Raw genomic sequence first — 18,845 nt, forward strand, 5'->3', positions numbered from 1 at the left:
CGCCGCACAGCTCAACCTGAATTGCCAAAATATCTTATCTTTTTCCTCTCTAATCCTAATTTTTCTTTTCCCTCCTTACTTCTCCCTTCTCCCTTCTTCCTTCTCTCTCACCTTTCACTCTCACTCTCTCTCACCTCCATTAATAAGGTTTTATTTTCTTCTTCACTCTCTTCTTTTCTACCATTCTTCTTATTTCCTTTTTGTAATTTTCTTTTCTTTTCTATTTCTTTTCATTATTCATATTTTCTTTCTTCTTCTATCCTTTTTACATGGTGTTATCATTTATGTGAGTCATTATTCTTCATTATGTACTTGTGGATTGTTGCAAATTGTTTGGTACTTGTATATTATTTTCTTTAAAGGGTTGCTTGCATGTTCACCTTAATACTTTCTATACCTTCTTCACCATGCATGTTATGTGTTTGTGAAAAAGCCGATATGGCATTATGCACTTCTCTATGTTATCCTACTATTCAATGCTTGCTTTTCACAACTTCCCTTTACTATTATATTAATTGAATTTAATTGTCAATACAAACGTGATGGTTTGCTACAAAGTAATGCTTGGTCTATGCTACTCATGCCCTTTGCCGGCATGCCAATAAACACCTTGCATTCACTTGTCATCATATGCACTAACTATTTTCCATTACTGATCTTTCACATGTACTCATGAGCATGTGTTAACATCATTTACCTTTTAATGTGCATTTATAACCATCCTTTTTCGTTCTCTTCATTGCTATCTATCTCTTTGAATTTAATTTACTTTCTCTTCCCTTTTTCAGGATGGCCACCAAGAAAGGAAAGGAGAAAGCCACTCCCAAACCACCAGCGAGAAGAGGAACAAAAAGAGCATTAGTGGCAGAGCCTTCTTCAACTACAGTCAAGCCCTCAACAAAGAGAGTTATGAGGATCATCAAGGTTGATGAAAAAGAGAAAGCCTTTCCAGCAAAGGACACTGCGCGATTTCCCAATCGCTACTGTAAGCAGATGTTCCCTATTCTCGCTGAAAGGAGTTACAACAACGAACACCTTCTTATCCTCCCGCCCAATATTGCTACTTTTGTTGCGCCGCAAATTGAATGAAGACAATGGGGTTTCCTACAGAAACAACAGAAGCAGGTTAATCTTTCTTGGGTAGTCGAGTTCTACTCTAACTTCTACTTGCCCACCCTGCAGCCTGTCTTTGTCCGTCAAAAGCAAGTCCCCATTACAGAAGAGGCTATTCAACAAGCTTTGAGCCTTCCCCCTATTCCAGAAGGATTGGACGCCTTTCAAGAAGCTGCACTCAAGCGCCAGATGTACCAATTTGACTGGGAAGCTGTTCTCAGCGTTATCGCACTACCTAGCAGCCGTTGGATCTACGGATACCATCGTCCCCGCGCTAAGGGTATATTGGCTTCAGCACTTACCATGGAGGCTCGCTTATGGGCACAGATCATGTCCCATTACGTCTTTCCGAGCACTCACGAGTCCTCCTTCACTGCAGACATGGCCGTTCTACTATGGTGCATCCTTACCGACCAGCCTCTGAATCTACCAAGACATATCCAGAATGCCATGGGACACGTACAAATTGCGGGCAACTTACCTTTTCCCGCCTTGGTCTCAGATCTTGTCTCAGCAGCCGGAGTTTCCTACAAAGCTGGAGACACCAAAGCCATGCTTCCACAGGATGATCAGTATGTCCCCAATGGGAAGTACCTCAAACTTCCAGTAGCCACTACAAGCCTTCCTACTGCTCTAGTTGAAGATATTCCTTCTTCAACACCACATGCACCTACAACTAATGAACTGCTCCAGCAGATAATCAAAAGATTGGATCGGCAAGAACAGAAAGCAAAGTTAAGAGAGCGCCGTAACGAGCGCCGATTCCAACACCTCAAGGAGCTACTCAAGGGGAAATTCAAGGACTCAGACACCCCAGACTCCACTTCCTTTACCAGCACAGGGAGCCATGATGGTCCCGACTGTGGAGATACTGCTACCAGCCCACCCCTGTTCCTGACAGATGGCACCGAGGACGGTGCAAAGCTTTAAGTGTGGGGAGGTCGGTCAGTACCTGACTTTCGGAGGTAATTTCTCTTCCCTAGCACCAATAAATTAGGATATTCTAGTTAGTTTTTCATTCTTTTATAGAATAGGATAAATTGCATAGTAATAGGTTAGTTGCATGCATGCTCTACTTGATTGAAAAGACAATAAGTTTCTTCTAAGACTCTATCTTTGGAACAAAATTTCACTAATTTTTAAAATTTTTATGATAAATTTGCTTGAAGTTATATTTGGAACATGATGTTTGAGCTAAAGAACACACAACCTGTGAAGATTTGAGCCTTTATGCATGGTTACATTATTTAACCATAATTATTTTATTCCTGTGTGTTTACTTCTCTATGATTGTAATCTGTATTTTGTTTCATCCTATATGTCCAATATTTATTATATTTATATGCTTGCATATGATTGAGGCCATTATTTGTTTAAACTCACTTATCCAAATTAAGCCTACTCTTTTCAATTACCTTTGTTAACCACTTTGAGCCTTTAAATCCCATCTATTCTATATTTCACCACATTACTAGCCTTAAGCGGAAAAACAATTGTATATCCCAAATTGAATCTTTGGTTAGCTTAAGATAGAATTGTGTGTGCCAGTTAAGTATGGGAAATGGTGGGAACAAAAGTTATTAAGGGAATGTGTCATGATAATTTAATGGGAATTTGGATACCTACTCATGTGAAACTATAAGAATTAAAAAAAATCTATGTGCATTGATAAGCTATGTTTATTTTTGCTTCTATATAAAAAAAAATTTAATAAATAAATGAATAAGGGGACGAAATTACCCCAATGCTGAATTGAGAATTCAAAGATCAATGCACATATGATAAAAAAATTAAAATAAAATAAGTTGATACATGAGTATGGAATGTAAAAGGGGAATTCTGGGTAGCTAGGTATGAATCCTAAAGTTATGTAAAATATATAGGTTGGGTTGAAGCCTGGGTTAATTAAAGATTCAATTTATAAGCTCACTTGACCATATATGTATCCCTACCTTTACCTTGGTCCCATTACAACCTTGAAAAGACCTCATGATGTTTGCATTGGAATATTAACTGTTTTTGATTGATTAGGAGAAGAACAAAAGTTAGAGAGCATGATTAGAGAAGGATAGAGTGATTACCCTATACACTAGAGAGATTAGAGTGTACATACACCATGAGTAAGGGTTCCATGCTAGAATTTCTATGTTCCCTGCTTTCATGAGCTATCCTCTTGCATTTTTATCTGCTCTTACTTTATAAAGAATTAAATTAGTGGAATTTGAATTATAATTGTTTTGAAGAACTTATTTACTTTTGATCAAGTGGACAAGAATCATATAGTTGCATTCATATATATATAGGATTGCATTGCACTGCATGAGTTTCTGCATGTTCATACTTATTTACTTCATCTCCTTCAATTAAGCATGAGGACATGCTAATGTTTAAGTGTGGGGAGGTTGATAAACCACTATTTCATGGTTTATATTGTGTTTAATTGTGTGGTTTTATCATGATCTTTGCCCACTTATTCATAAAATAAGCATGCATTTAAATTTCCTTCCTAAAGATGCTTTATGGTTGAAAACTTGCTTCCCAGAGACTTTTAATTATGTATTTTATTTCTCCCTTATTCCATTCAATGCCGTCATCTGTGTGTTAAGCGTTTCAGGCTTTATAGGGCAAGAATGAGTTGGAGATTAGAAAGGAAGCTAGCAAAAATGGAAGGAACACAAGAAATTGAGGAGATGACCAGCGAGAAGCGACACGGCCGCATGGACGACGCGACCGCGCGAATAAGATCAAATCGCAGTGACGCGGCCGCATGGACAACGCGACCGCGCGGAATGGAAAAGCACGAGTGACGCGGAGGCGTAGACGACGCGTCCGCGTGGCAAAGCAGAAATGTGAATGATGCGGTCGCATGGACGACGCGATCGCGTGACGTGCGCGATCTGCATAATTTGCAGATTCGCTGGGGGCGATTTCGGGCCCTATTTTGACCCAGTTTTCGGCCTGGAACAGCAGACTAGAGCCAGAGAACATGCAGAAACCAAAGAGAACATTCATTCTATACAGTTTTAGTTTTTTTGAGATCTAGTTTTTATTCCTCCTCTAGGTTTTCTCTCTACACATTCATAGTTCTTAGGATTTTTAGTTTCTCTAGCTTTTGCATTTGGATATTGAGAAGAGTTATTACCTCATAAAGACTTCGTCATTCTAGTTCGTTTTCTTTACTTGGCTTACTCTTCCATATTCCTTGCTTTGTTGAATTTTACCATTGGAATATTTTTAGGATTATTTAATACAAGGATCACTTTTATTTTTAATTGATTATTTTTAATTTTTATTTACAATGTCTTTCTTTAATTCCTTTTATTATGCTATGAATTTTATCTTTACAATGAGTGAGTAGTTCCCTAACTTGATGGGGAGTTAATTGAAAGGAACCCTTGAGTTGGAAGGTTCAAGAGAAAGGTTGTAATTGGGTTATTGTTGGATTGCTCTCTAATTCCTAACACCAATCCTCCCCAGAGTGGATTGGGACTTGTGAATGGAACAGCACTCCAACTTGTTTTACCTTCCCTTACTTAGTAAAGGATAACTAAACAAAATAACTCTCAATTGTCAGCTAATCTTAAGAATGTTTCATCAAGAATAGGGCTTCCATGTAATCAACTCCCAGTCAAAGGCTTTTATTCACATTATTCAATTTCATCAATTTAATTTCCTGTTACTCAACTCAAACCTTTTTCAAAAACATCTGATTAATAAAATAGCGCTCTTTCCTGCAACTCGTTGGGAGACGACCTGGGATTCATACTCCCAGTATTTTAAAATTTCAATTTTCTGTGACACCTTTCTAAATTGAGCGGTGGATTTCTGGCGAGTTAAGAACTATACTTGCAATGCATATATTCTAATAATTTTAACTCACCAATTTCTGCCCGCATCAATACTGCAAAAAAAAAAAAAAAACGCACGCGACGCGGCAGCGTCACTAACACGTCCGCGTCACAGTGCGTTTGGAAGCAAAGAAAAGTAAATAGAGAGTCACGCGAAAGCGTGGCTGGAGGCGTGCCTTTGGCACAAATTGATCCACGCGACCGCGTGGATGACGCGTTTGCGTCATTAGCGAAATAGCCTCCCCACGTGACCGCGTGGCCCTGTAAATCGACGTAAAAAGGGTGTATGGCCGAAAGTTGAGCTGGAATTGGGCTAGACTCGTGCTAGCAGCACAAGCCCTACCACGCGAATGCATGCCCTACGCGTTCGCGTCATTCTTTAAACAAGGCCATCCACGCGATCGCGTCCACCACGCGATCGCGTGACCCAAAGTTTAGGCAAAATGAGCTTTTCACCAGAGAGTTGCGCGGCCACGAGGCTGCACTCGCGCTAAAAGCACAAATCACTCCACGCAAACGCGTGATCCACGCATTCGCGTCACTTCATAGAAGCGCTATCCACGCGACCGCATCACTCACGCGATCGCGTCGCCTGCGTCGCACAACTTATCCAGATTAGCGCTAATTATCTTATCTTTTCTTTTCTAATCCTAATTTCTTCTATCTTCTTTCTTTCTTACTTTATTTCTTTCACTTCTCATTCCTTTTTCATCTTCATTCTATTTTTACTTAATTTATTTTCATATTTCATTCATTGCATTTTAATTTTGTGCATATTTTAATTTTTATTTTTCTTTTCTAAATTTATTATTTTACCATTGGTGTTAAATGTTCTTATTCAAATGTTGCATCTTGAATTATTTTGGTGCTAAGTGACTTGTTTTCTACTATGGGATGATATTAATTATCTGCCAATGCCAATCTTTTATGATACTTGCACTTCATTTGCATTGACATGAGCTTATATTGATATTTTCATTACCCACACTCCTCCCCTTTGTTGCAAATTTTGCACCACTGGTATGCCATGTACTTCTATTGTTTTCTCACGTACATGTTGAAGCTTCCATGTACATGAGACCCTTATCAGTTGGCATTAACCCACCCATACTTCATTTATTTTCTTATCTTTATCTCTGGGTTACTGTTCTTCTTTTTCTCTTCTTTTAGGCTGGCCACCGAAGACGGAAAAAGGGAGAAACTTCTAAAAAGGGAGACAAACAAGTCCATCTGCACAATCCTTGAAGAAAAGCATCAGTTGGAACAACCCCCATCCACTTGCACATCTTAGCATGCACCGAGGACAGTGCAATCTTTAAGTATGGGGAGGTCGATACCGATCTCCGTGGGTTAGTACCTTCCTATCTCAACACCAATGTTTTGTTAAATTAGTTGTTACATTTGCATGTTTAATTGCATGTTTGTTTAATTTTATGCATTTAGCCACTGCTTGGTTAAAGTAATGAGTTTCTTCTAAGACCCTATTTTTGAAAAAATTTCACTAATTTAAATCAAAATTTTTGTGTTAAATTTGTTTGAAGTTGTATTTGGAACATAGTTTAAAAAGCTAAGAACACACAACCCGTGAGATTTTGAGCTTATTTATATGGTTACATTATTTAACCATAAAAATTTTATTCTTGTGTGTTTACTTCTCTATGATTGTAATCTTTATTTTGTTTCATCCTATATGTCCAATGTTTAATGTGTTACATGGTTGCATATGATTGAGGCCATTGTTTGATTTTAGCTCACTTATCCCAAACAAGCCTACCCTTTAAATCACCCTTGTCAACCACTTTGAGCCTTTTAATCCCTATTTGTTCTGTATTTTACCACATCACTAGCCTTAAGCAGAAAAACAATTAAATATCCCAATTGAATCTTTGGTTAGCTTAAGATAGGGATTGTGTAACAATTAAGTGTGGGGAAACTGTGGGAACATGGGTTAATAAGGGAATGTGTTATGTTTTTACCTTGATAAAATATTGGGAATTTGGGTACCTACTCATGTGAGACTAGAAAAATCAAAAATCCATGTGCATTGATAAGTTATGTTTATTTCTTCTATATATATATAAAAAAAAAGAAAAAAAAAGAAAAAAAATTCAATGAATAAGTAAATAAATAAGGGGATAAAATTACCACAACGTTAAGTTAATGAAAAATCAATGCATATGTGATAAAATTAAAAAAAAATTGATACATGAGTATGTGATGCAAAAGTGGGAATTTTGGGTAGCTAGGCATGATTCTAGAGTTATATAGAGTGTATGTATGTTAGGTGAGAGCTTGGTTAGTCAAAGATTCAATTTATAGCTCACTTAGCCATATATATACCTTTACCCTTACCTTAGCCCCATTACAACCTTGAAAAAGACCTCATGATGTTTGCATTGGTACATTAAATAATGTTGATTGGTTAGGTGAAGAACAAAGTTTAGAAAGCATGATTAGGGAAGAGTAGAGTGATTGACCCTAGACACTTGAGAGTTAGAGTGATATACACTACCAATAAGGGTTCAATGCTTGATTCTATGTTCCCTGCTTTCATGAGCGATCTTCTTACAAGTTTACTTGTATTTTATTGTATGATTTAAATTAGTGAAATCTGATTTATGTTTGTCTTGAAGAGCTTATTGACTTTTAACCAAGTAGATAGAAACATCTTAGTATGTAGTTGCATTCATAGGTTGCATTTCATACATTCTACCATTCCTCTTCACCTTTATAGCTTCTCTTGAGCTTAGCATGAGGACATGCTAATGTTTATGTGTGGGGAGGTTGATAAACCACTATTTCATGATTTATCTTGTGCTCAATTGAGTGGTTTTTATCAACTCTTTACCCACTTATTCATACTATTTGCATGGTTTTACATTTGCCTTCCTAATTATGTGCTTTGATTGAAAACAAGCTTCTTTGGCCTTAAGTTCCCTATGTTTAATCCTCTCTTATTACCATTAGATGCCTTGATATGTGCGTTAAGTGATTTCAAATATTACAGGATAGGAATGGCTTAGAGGATGGAAAGGAAGCATGCAAAAGTGGAAGGCATACAAGAAGTCGGAGAAATTGCTAAGCTGTCCAGCCTGACCTCTTCACACTCAAACGGCTATAACTTTAGCTACAGAGGTCTAAACGACGCGGTTTCAGTTGCGTTGGAAAGCTAACGTCCGAGGCTTCGATTTGATATATAATATGTTATAGTTTCCCTGATGCTAGGCGACACGAACAAGTGCTTCACGCGGACGCATCGCAGTGACGAAAACCCAATCCGCGCGAATGTGTGGACGACGCTTCCGCGTCACTTTCCCGCGACCTGTACGTACCAGAATATGCTGGGGGCGATGTCTGGGCTGTTTTTGACCCAGTTTTTGGCCCGGAAAACACAGATTAGAGGCTATAAAGTGGGAGAATGCATCCATACAAAGGAAAGTCTCCAATTAGTTAGTATTTAGTTTTGAGGGAGAGGTTATCTCCTCTCTCTTTTAGGATTTAGAATTAGGATTTCTTTTGCTTTCAGGATTATCTCTTTTAATTAGGTTCAATATTCCTTTTTATTTATTTTCTCAATTTAGTTTATGAATTCTTCTATGTTACAGATTATTGCTTGAATTAATGTTATTTGAGGTATTTCAGTTTATGATTGCTTTCTTTTATTTACATTAGTGTTATTCCCAATCTGAAGACATTTTTATTCCAGCAGATTTACTTTTTCCCCTTTTGGTCTTGGTTAAGGAATCAATAACTCAGGAGTTATCAAACTCAACATGATTGATAATTGTTACCTTTGCTAATTGAATTGAACTTCAATAATCCCAATCTTTTCTTAGGAAATAACTAGGATCTGAAGATCAAACTAATTAGTCGCTTGACCTTCCTTTGCTTTAAGTAAAGGTTAACTAAGTGGAATTACGATTCAATTTTCATCATTATTGATAAGGATAACTAGGATAGAACTTCCGATTTCTCATACCTTGCCAAAAGTGCGTTTTACAGTTAATTACTTATTTCATAGTCTTTACTTATTTTAATTGCCATTTAAATCACTTGTTCCCCATCTTCAAAATCCCAATTTACAATCTTCATAACCAGTAATAAGAATATACTTCCGTGCAGTTCCTTGAGAAGACGACCCGAGGTTTAAATACTAGGTTATCAATTTTAAAGGGGTTTGTTACTTGTGACAACCAAAATGTTTGTAAGAAAGGTTGATTGCTTAGTTTAGTAACTATACTTGCAACAAGAGTTTACTATAACTTCTAAACCATCAATCTACAGTTCTTTCAGAGAGCAAGCAATGTAAATAGTAAGAAAGTAAATGAGTATGCAAGGAATGTAAATGGCAACTCTTGGCAAGAATTGGGTAATCTAGGCTTCCTATCCTAGTTGTGGACCACAAACATGGCAATTGTGTGGAAACAATACAAACTAGTCAATCCTCCTTGAGAATTAGTCAAAAGGTGTAATTGATCTCAATCCATAAGTCCTAGTCAACTCACTAATTACTTAGTGAAAGACTAGCGTCAATAGAAACCAAATCAATTAACCATTCTCACACAATGCGGAATGGACATCCACAACTCAATTCCACCCAACCATGTAATTTCTCAACCAAGAGTGTGAAAATTAAACATGCAAGAAATTAAACATCAAAGCAAATAAAAGTCAAAGCAATTAAATGCAAGTAAAGGAAACTTAAAATGCAAGAAATTTCTTGGCAAGTAATTGAAGGCTAAGGCTACCTATCCTAGTCATTGACCACAAACATATGATGATTATGAAGAGTTAATCCTACTTATTCAACCTTACATCGAAGATAAGTCAAATAAGCATAGTTAATTCCAATCCCTAAGTACTATGTCAACATTAAGGGGTCACATAGAGTCAAGGGAAACCAAATCAACTAACTCACTCTAATATATCAAATAAGAATGGACATTAAAGACTCAAGGAGCACCAAAGTCAACAATTTCAAGCCAAGAGTGGAGAAAAATTATGTAAAAACTAAGCCAAGTATTTTATCAAACACTTGGTGTGTATGAGAATAAAATAATATTAAATTGTAATAAAATAAATTCTAAAACTACTAAAGCAAGAAAGTAACAATAACAACTAGAGAAGCAATAATTGACATGAAAATATAAAATTTCATTAACTAGAATTAAAATGACAAAAGTGTTCATAACATGAAAATAACATAAAAGAGAAAATAACAAAAGAGATGAAGAAGATAAAGACAAGAAAGAATAGAAACATAAATGAAACTACACTAAAACAAGAATTAAAGTGCTGAAATTAAAAGGAAACTAAGCTAAAAACCCTAATTCTAGAGAGAGGGGGAAGCTTCTCTCACTAGAAACTAAGAGAAAACATAACAAAAACTAAACCTAATTGCCCCCCTTCATTCCTCTTCACTTTGGCATTAAATAGCTTTAGAAATGAGTTGGATTGGGTTTTGGGGGCCCAGAAATTGTCCCCAGTGGTTTCCAATTAATGAGCTCACGTGCAGAGACCTGTGCGGACGCGCAGATGTGTGCGTCCGCACACTTGCTGAATCCTTACCTGTGCGTGCGCACAAATTGTGTGCGTACGCACACTTCAACTTAGTCCACTATAGCAAATTATATATCATTTTAAAGCTCCGGACGTTAGCTTTCCAATGCCACTAGAACCGCCTCATTTGGATCTCTGTAGCTCAAGTTATGATCAGATTAGTACCGAGAGGTCAGGCTTGACAGCTTCCTAAATCCATTTCTTCATGGTTTCTTCTCTTTGCATGCTCTTCTCCTCACTTATCCAACCCATACTTGCCTTGGAAACCTAAAATCACTTAACAAATACATCAAGGCACCAAATGGGATTAAAGTGAATAGAATTGATTAAAATTAAGTACAAAAGAGCATGTTTTCACCCCTAAGCTCAATTTAGGAAGAAATCTCAAAAGCATGCTATTCGGATGAATAAATGTGGGTTTATGTGATGAAATCCACTCAAATCAAACTAAAATATATCGTCAAATATGGACTCATCAATTTCCCCACACTTAAACAATAGCATGTCCTCATGCTAATCACAACCAAAGGAGATGAATGAAAAGGTAAACATTTTATTCAATGCAACTACTTACATGCATGCAACTATACTAAATGCTATCTATCTATACTATGTTTCCTATTGAGTTTGGCACATAACAAACAAAAGAATCTCAATCAATCCAAAATAAAAACTTAGGGCTAAGATAAAGCAAATATAGTAATATGATCAATATCCAAAGATTTGATTTGAAATTTTCAAAAATTAAGTTCAACAAGTTGCAAGAAGATATATGACAAGAGATGGGAAACATAGAACTGAGTGATCGAACCCCTCACCGGATGTGTATACACTCTAGTCGCTCAGTGTTTAGGGCTTAATCACTCAATCTTCCTTTAATCATTTTTCTCAAATATTTGCAAGTCGTCTAACAATCAACTAATATTTGATGAATGAATGCAAATATCATGAGGACTTTTGAGGGTTGTAATGGGGCTAAGGTAAAGGTAGGATTAATATGGTTAAGTGGGCTAATAGATTGGATCTTTGATTAGCTCAAGTATCCCACCTAATCCTATATCAACCTATGTACATAACAAAACAACCTAACTACCCATTTATCCTCTTTTTCACATTCACTCATGCACCCTCTTTCCAATTCAACCACATATGCATCTCCTATTTACACTTATTGTCTTTTCTTTTCTTTTCTTTTTTTGTTCTTTTTCTTTTTCTTTTTCTCTCTTTTTTTTCTATACAAAGTATATACACCAATTATTTTTTCAACAAGAAGTGATGCATATGTTTCAAGTAATAGATGCATGAGTATTTACCCATTTTCCCAAATATTCTCAATGAACACTCAAAGTAAACTAACTACCAATGCCTTCCCACAAATTCCCCCCATACTTGATTAACACACACACAGACACACTCAAACCCAAGCTAATCAAGGATACAATTCATGGTCATAAATGGTTTTTCACAAAGGATGAATGATGTGCTTAAAATTAGAACAAAAGGGAATTAAAGGCTCAAAAAGTGGTTTACCATGGTAGATGTAAGGGTTGGCCATATGGGTTTGTGAGTTCAATATCAAGAATGGCCTCAATCATACTAAATATAATTCAAAACATCAAATATAGGACATTGACGAATGGATTTTTTCCAGTAAAGAATTTCACAAATATATTTTCGTTGAAAGTATAGTTTCTAAACCAACAAAGAATCCTTTCGTACAAAAACTTGTTTGTCACTAAAGCAAACCCAATAAAAATAAACCGAAGTATTTAAACCTCGAGTCATCTATCAAGGAATTGCAGGGAGGTATGATTTATTATTGGTTATAGAAAAAGTATCTTTTTGGGTTTTTTAAAGGTTTGAACAAGGAATGTAAATGTTAAGAAAGTAAACTAATAATCATGAAAACCCTTGCAAGGTATGAGAACTGGACGTCCTATCCTAGTTATCCTTATCAATTGTGATGAGAATTATTTATTGCTCCCACTAGGTCAACCTTTAACTATGAAGGTAAGTTAAGTGGATAAATCACTTTGATTCCTCAGGTCCTAGTCAATTCCTAAGGAAAGACTAGAATTATTGGAATTCAAATTAACTAGCAATTATAACAGTTATCAATCAACAAAGGAGTTTGATAACTCAAGCGTCTCCAATTACTCAACCAATGCTAAGAATGTAAAAAAGCTAAATTAAAATCATAAATATGGAATACCTCAATTTGCATTAAATAAAGAAATCAAATCTAACATGGAATTCATAAACCAAATTGGGAAAATAAACAAACTAGAATTCTAGAATAAATAAAAGTAGAAGATAAACTAAATCAAAAGAACATTGAACCTGAACAAAAAGGGGAAATTGAAAGGAGAAATCCTAATTCCTAAAACCTAAGAGAGAGGAGAGAGCCCCTCTCTCTAGAAACTACATCCAAAACCTAAAATTATGTGTATGAAAGTTCTCCCTCATTCCTCTACTTTGCAGCCTTTAATCTGTGTTTTCTGGGCCGATAACTGGGTCAAAAACAGCCCAAAAATCGCTAGGGACAAATTCAGAAACGCTGATTTTCGCATATGCGACGCGTGCACATGATGCACGTGTGCGTGTTGCCTATCTTTAGGGAAACTATGGCAAATTATATATCATTTCGAAGCCCCGGATGTTAGCTTTCTAATGCAACTGGAACTGCCTCATTTGGACCTCTATAACTCAAGTTATGACCGTTTGAGTGTGAAGAGGTCAGGGCTGACAACTTTGCAGTTCCTTCAATTTCTTTTATTCCTTCCACTTTTGCATGCTTTCTTTCCATCCTCTAAGTGATTCCTACCCTGTAATCTCTGAAAACACTTAACACACATATCACGGCATCGAATGGTAATAAGAGGGGATTAAAATTAGCTAAATTAAGACCAAAGAAACATGTTTTCAATCATAGCACAAAATCAGGAGGGAAAATGTAAAACATGCAATTTACATGAATAAGTGTGAGAATAGTGGATAAAATCCTCTCAATTAAGCACAAGATGTACCACGGAATAGCGGTGCATCAAATCTCCCCACACTTAAACAGTAGCATGTCCTCATGCTAAGCTCAAGGAGACAAAAAGAATGAACGGGGGAAGTAAGACTCATGCAATGCAATGCAATGCAACTTATGTATATGAATGCAACTATATGCTAAGATGTTTCTATCTACTTGGTTAAAAGTAAACAACTTCTTCAAGATAAATATGAATCAAATTCCACTAATTCAATTTACACAATAAAAGACAAATAAATTGGTAAGAAGATAGCTCATGAAAGCAGGGAACATAGAATCAAGCATTGAACCCTCACTGGTAGTGTATGTGCACTCTAATCTCTCAAGTGTATAGGGTAATTCACTCTACTCTTCTCTAATCATACTTTCTAAACTTTGTTCTTCATCTAATCAATCAACAAATATTTAATGTACTAATGCAAATATCATGAGGTCTTTTCAAGGTTGTAATGTGGCTAACGTAAAGGTGAGGATATATATATGTATGGCTAAGTGAGCTATAAATTGAATCCTTGATTAGTCTAAGTTCTCACCTAACACATACATACTCTATATAACTCTAAAATTATGCCTAGCTACCCAAAATTCCCACTTTTGTATATTTCACATACTCATGTACCAAATTTTCTTTAATTTTATCACATATGCATTGATCTTTTATTAAACTTAACATTGGGGGTAATTTTATCCCCTATTTATTTATTTATTTATATTATATATTTTTTTTCTCTTTTTTCTTTTTCCTTTTCTCTTTTTTTTATTTTTTATTTTTTTTATTTTTTTTGATTAAAAATATAAAAGTAAACATAACATATCAATGCACATGAATTTTTAATTTTTCTGATCTCACATGAGTAGGTACCCAAATTCCTAATATTTTATCAAAATAGAAACATAACATATTCCCTATCAACCCATGTTCCCACAGTTTTTCCACACTTAGTTAATACACAATCTCTATCTTAAGCTAACCAAAGATTCAATTGGGGTAATTAATTTGTTTTTTTGCTTAAGGCTAGTGCTGTGGTAAAATACAGAATAAGTGGGGATTAAAAAGCTCAAGGTGGCTAACAAAGGACATTGAAAAAGGGTAGGCTATTTGGGATAAGTGAGCTAATAACAATTAATGGCCTCAATCATATATATGCATTTAAATATATTAAACAATGGACATATAGAATGGAACAAAAAAAATAGATTACAATTATAGAGAAGAAAACACACAAGAAAAAATATTATGGTTAAATAATGTAACCATGTAATTAAACTCAAAATCTCACAGGTTGTGTGTTCTTTGCTATAATTCATGTTCCAATTTACAGTCTTCGAATAAATTTAACACAAAATTTAAATTTGAATTAGTGAAATTTTTTTCCAAAATAGGGTCTTAAAAAGAAACTTATTATTTTTCAACCGAGTAGAACATGTATGCAAACACTTATTACTATGCAATCTTTCCTATCCTAACAAAGGAAAAATTAAAAATGTTGGTGTTAATAGAGAAAAGTTACCTCCGAAATTCAGGTACTGACCGACCTCCCCACACTTAAAGCTAGGCACTGTCCTCGGTGCCATCAGTCAGGAACAAAGGGGGGTTGGTAACAGCATCTCCACAGTCGGGGTCGTCATGGCTCCCGGTGCTGGTAGGTAAGGTGGAGTCCGGAGTGTCTGGACTTCTTCAGGTGGTGGTTGCCAACAATCAGCTCCTTGGGGTATGTAAGTCGGCGCTTGTTACGGTGCTTCATTCGCTTTGCCTGCCGGTCTAGCCGGTCCAATCTCTGAAGTAACTGAAGGAGCAGTTGATTTGTTGAAAGTGCTTATACTTTTTGTTCCTCTTCTCGCCGGTGGCTTGTTAGTGGCTTTCTCTGTACCCTTCCTGGTGGCCATCCTGAAAAGGGGGAAGAGAAAGGGGCATGAATTCAAAGGGATAGAGCAAGGAAGAGGGCAGTACGAGTGATAATCATGCCAAGGTAAAGAAGAATGTCGTTAACACATGGTCTCAACTCCATGTAATTAGGACATCAATGAAAATATAGCATGATAAATTGAGGCAATTAAATGCAAAATGTTTATTAGCATGCTGGCAAAGGCATGAGTAGCATAGATTAAGCATTAAAAGCCAAAATGTATTATCACTCGTAACAAACTAACAATAGTGTTTGTATTGATAATTATATTTAATTAATAAAATATTGGAAGGATTTTGTGAAAAACAGGCATTAGAGTAGAAGGATAGAATAATTAAGAATTCACAATGCCATACGGGCTTCTTACAAACACTTGGTATGCATGTAAATTATGCTAGGGAAAGCAAGAACTCCAAACATGCATGCAATCCAAAAATTAATATTAATTGTCAAATCACTCTTGATGATATCCACAAGCTCAAGTAGAATAATATAAGACCCAAATAAAGTTCCAACACCAACATAAAAGTGCATGAAGAAAAAGAAAAGAATGAAAAAGAAACCATAAATAACTAAGCATGAAAGAGAAAAATTACAGAAGAAAGAAAAGTAATTAACTTCAATAATTGAAAGAAGAGTGAAGGAAGAAAGAAGAAAGAATGATAAGAGTAAAATAAGTAGGATTGGGGGGGAAAGATTGAAAATCAAGCGGCGCACTAGTTCAATTGTGCAACGCATGCGACGCGTACGCGTACAGCACGCGTACGCGTGGGTTGCGTAAAATTGAGAGTGACGCGTACGCGTTAGGCACGCGCACGTGTGGTTTGCCACATATTGAAAATGACGCGCACGCGTGAGGGACGCGCGCGCATGGACAAATTTGTGCCTTTAGCACAGTTCCAGCGTGGAGGCAGCACAACTCTCTGTTCAATACGCTTTTACGTCAATTTTTCATGCCCACGCGTACGCGTCGCTGACGCTTACGCGTGGGTTGAACTTTTTGCAGGGGACGCGTACGCGTGAGGTACGCGTACGCGTGGTGTGGCTTGTGCGCCACGCACCCTTCCCGCGCGTCTCTCGCGCAACTCTCTGTTTAGGTGCGCATACGTAAATGACGCGCGTGCGTCATGGACGCTTGCGCATCGATCCCCCTTCCCCCTTTTTATGCAGAATGCAAAATGCAGCATGTAGATGAATATGCAGAAATTACGGATAAAAAAATAAAATAAGATTGAGAATAAAAAGGAACAATCATACCATGGTGGGTTTTTTCCCACCTAGCACTTTTAGTTAAAGTCCTTAAGTTGGACATTTGGGGAGCTCCTTGTCTTGGTGGCTTGTGCTTGAACTCATCCTGAAATTACCACCAATGTTTAGAATTCCAATAGCCTCCGGGGTCCCAAACTAGGCACATAAAGCCTTTAAGCAAGTTAAAGCAGATGACAAGGCCCCAAGAGTCTTGATTGCTGGAATGAATTCCGGGGTCCCAAACCTTACTTTTACACCCATCTTCTTGTTGATCATCACTGTTCCAATCAGGTGGCAAGCAATTTGAATTCTCACTGAAGCGTCCAAACAACTTCTTAGACCCATTCAATCGGGCTCTACACCAACTTTTGCATTTAAACTTTGAGCTTTCAACCATATTAAACCTTGCATGACAACTCTTACCACTAACTATCTCCTTCTTACTCTTAAAGCCACAAAGAGCTCTAAGTTGACCATCCGTCTCAAGAAAGCCATATTCAAGTGGGCTAATTAAGCTTAGAGATGAAAGATTTACCCACTTGAATGAAGGAATGGATGGTGATGGCTTTGGGGGAGAGGTCTCCAACAGCTTTGGCAAGGTGATTTCCAGCTCTATTCCCTTGAGCTCTTCCTTGACAACTTCCACCTCTTTGCAGGCTTCTTCAATTTTAACCTCTTCCTCTTGGTAGCTTTCTTCCAATTCAATCTCTTCTTCATTACTTACCAAGGGCATGGGAGGTTGTGCTTCTTCTTCCTTAATCTCCATCTCTTGATCAACCTCTGCAAAGTCTTCAACCATGATATGCCTTGGAGGTTGTACACTATCTTCCTCAACATTAATTTCAAGCTTCTTGGAGGAATACTCTACAACTCTAGATTCCCATGGAGGTTCAGCATCTCCTAAGTCTTCAACCATTTCTTCCTCTTCAACTATTACGGCTTCCTCCACTTGTTCCAATACAAAGTCATGTTCCTCATGTTTCACCGGAGTTTCTGATCTCTCCTTCATGCTATGCTCTGCATTTGATTCACCACATGTAGCCATGGGAGTGCTTTTAGTGCTCAAGCATTGGGAGGCTAATTAATTTATTAACTCGCCCAAGGCGGCCGCGAAATTTAGCACGTTCTTTTCCATATTTTCTTGCCCTTGAAGAAGTACACCAAGGGTTTCATTCATTGGAGATTGGGGTAGATATGAGGGTTCATTACTTGGGAGAAAGGGTTCATGATAAGAAGGTGGTTCATCTTGATAAGGATATGGAGATGGTGTATATTGAGGTGGTGGCTCTTGGGAGTAATTGTGTTGGAATGGGGGTGGTTCTAAGTATGGTTCGTATGGTTCATATGGGGGTTGGCATGGTGGATATGGATTTGGGGTCATATGGAGGTGAATGGTGAAAAGGGACTTGTGAGTAGGGTGGTTCAGAGTTATGTTAAGGAGGTGGTTCATAAGCATATGGTGGGGCTTGTTGGTAACTGCAAGGAGGTCCACCATATTCATCATCTTAATACGCACCTCGGAATGGCTCTTAACCATAGTAATTTGGTGGGGGTTGTTTGTCACGAAAAGATCCACCATAACTATTGTCCTGGTATGCATCATAGAATGGTTGTTGGTTATAGCGCATTGGAGGGGGTTGTTGCTAAGAGGGTTGATCAAATCCTTGTGGCTCCTCCCATCTTTGATTCTTCCAACCATAATGTCTGTTCTCATTATAGCTTCCATTCCTTACAACAACATTGGAACCAAACTCAAAGCGACAGGGGTGAGAATTCATAGTAGCTAATAAAAATTAAAAACAAAAATAAATAAATAAGCAAAAAGCAAATATTTACAATAACCAATAATAAGGCACACGTTTGCAATTCCCCGGCAACGGCGCCATTTTGACGAACGGATTTTTGCCAGTAAAGAACTTCACAAATATATTCTCGTTGAAAGTATAGTTTCTAAACCAACAAAGAATCCTTTCGTACAAAAACTTGTTTGTCACTAAAGCAAACCCAATAAAAATAAACCGAAGTATTTAAACCTCGGGTCGTCTCTCAAGGAATTGCAGGGAGGTATGATTTATTATTGGTTATGGAAAAAGTATCTTTTTGGGTTTTTTAAAGGTTTGAACAAGGAATGTA

This window comes from Arachis hypogaea, chromosome 18 (assembly GCF_003086295.3).
Source record: "Arachis hypogaea cultivar Tifrunner chromosome 18, arahy.Tifrunner.gnm2.J5K5, whole genome shotgun sequence".
NCBI lineage: Eukaryota > Viridiplantae > Streptophyta > Magnoliopsida > Fabales > Fabaceae > Arachis > Arachis hypogaea.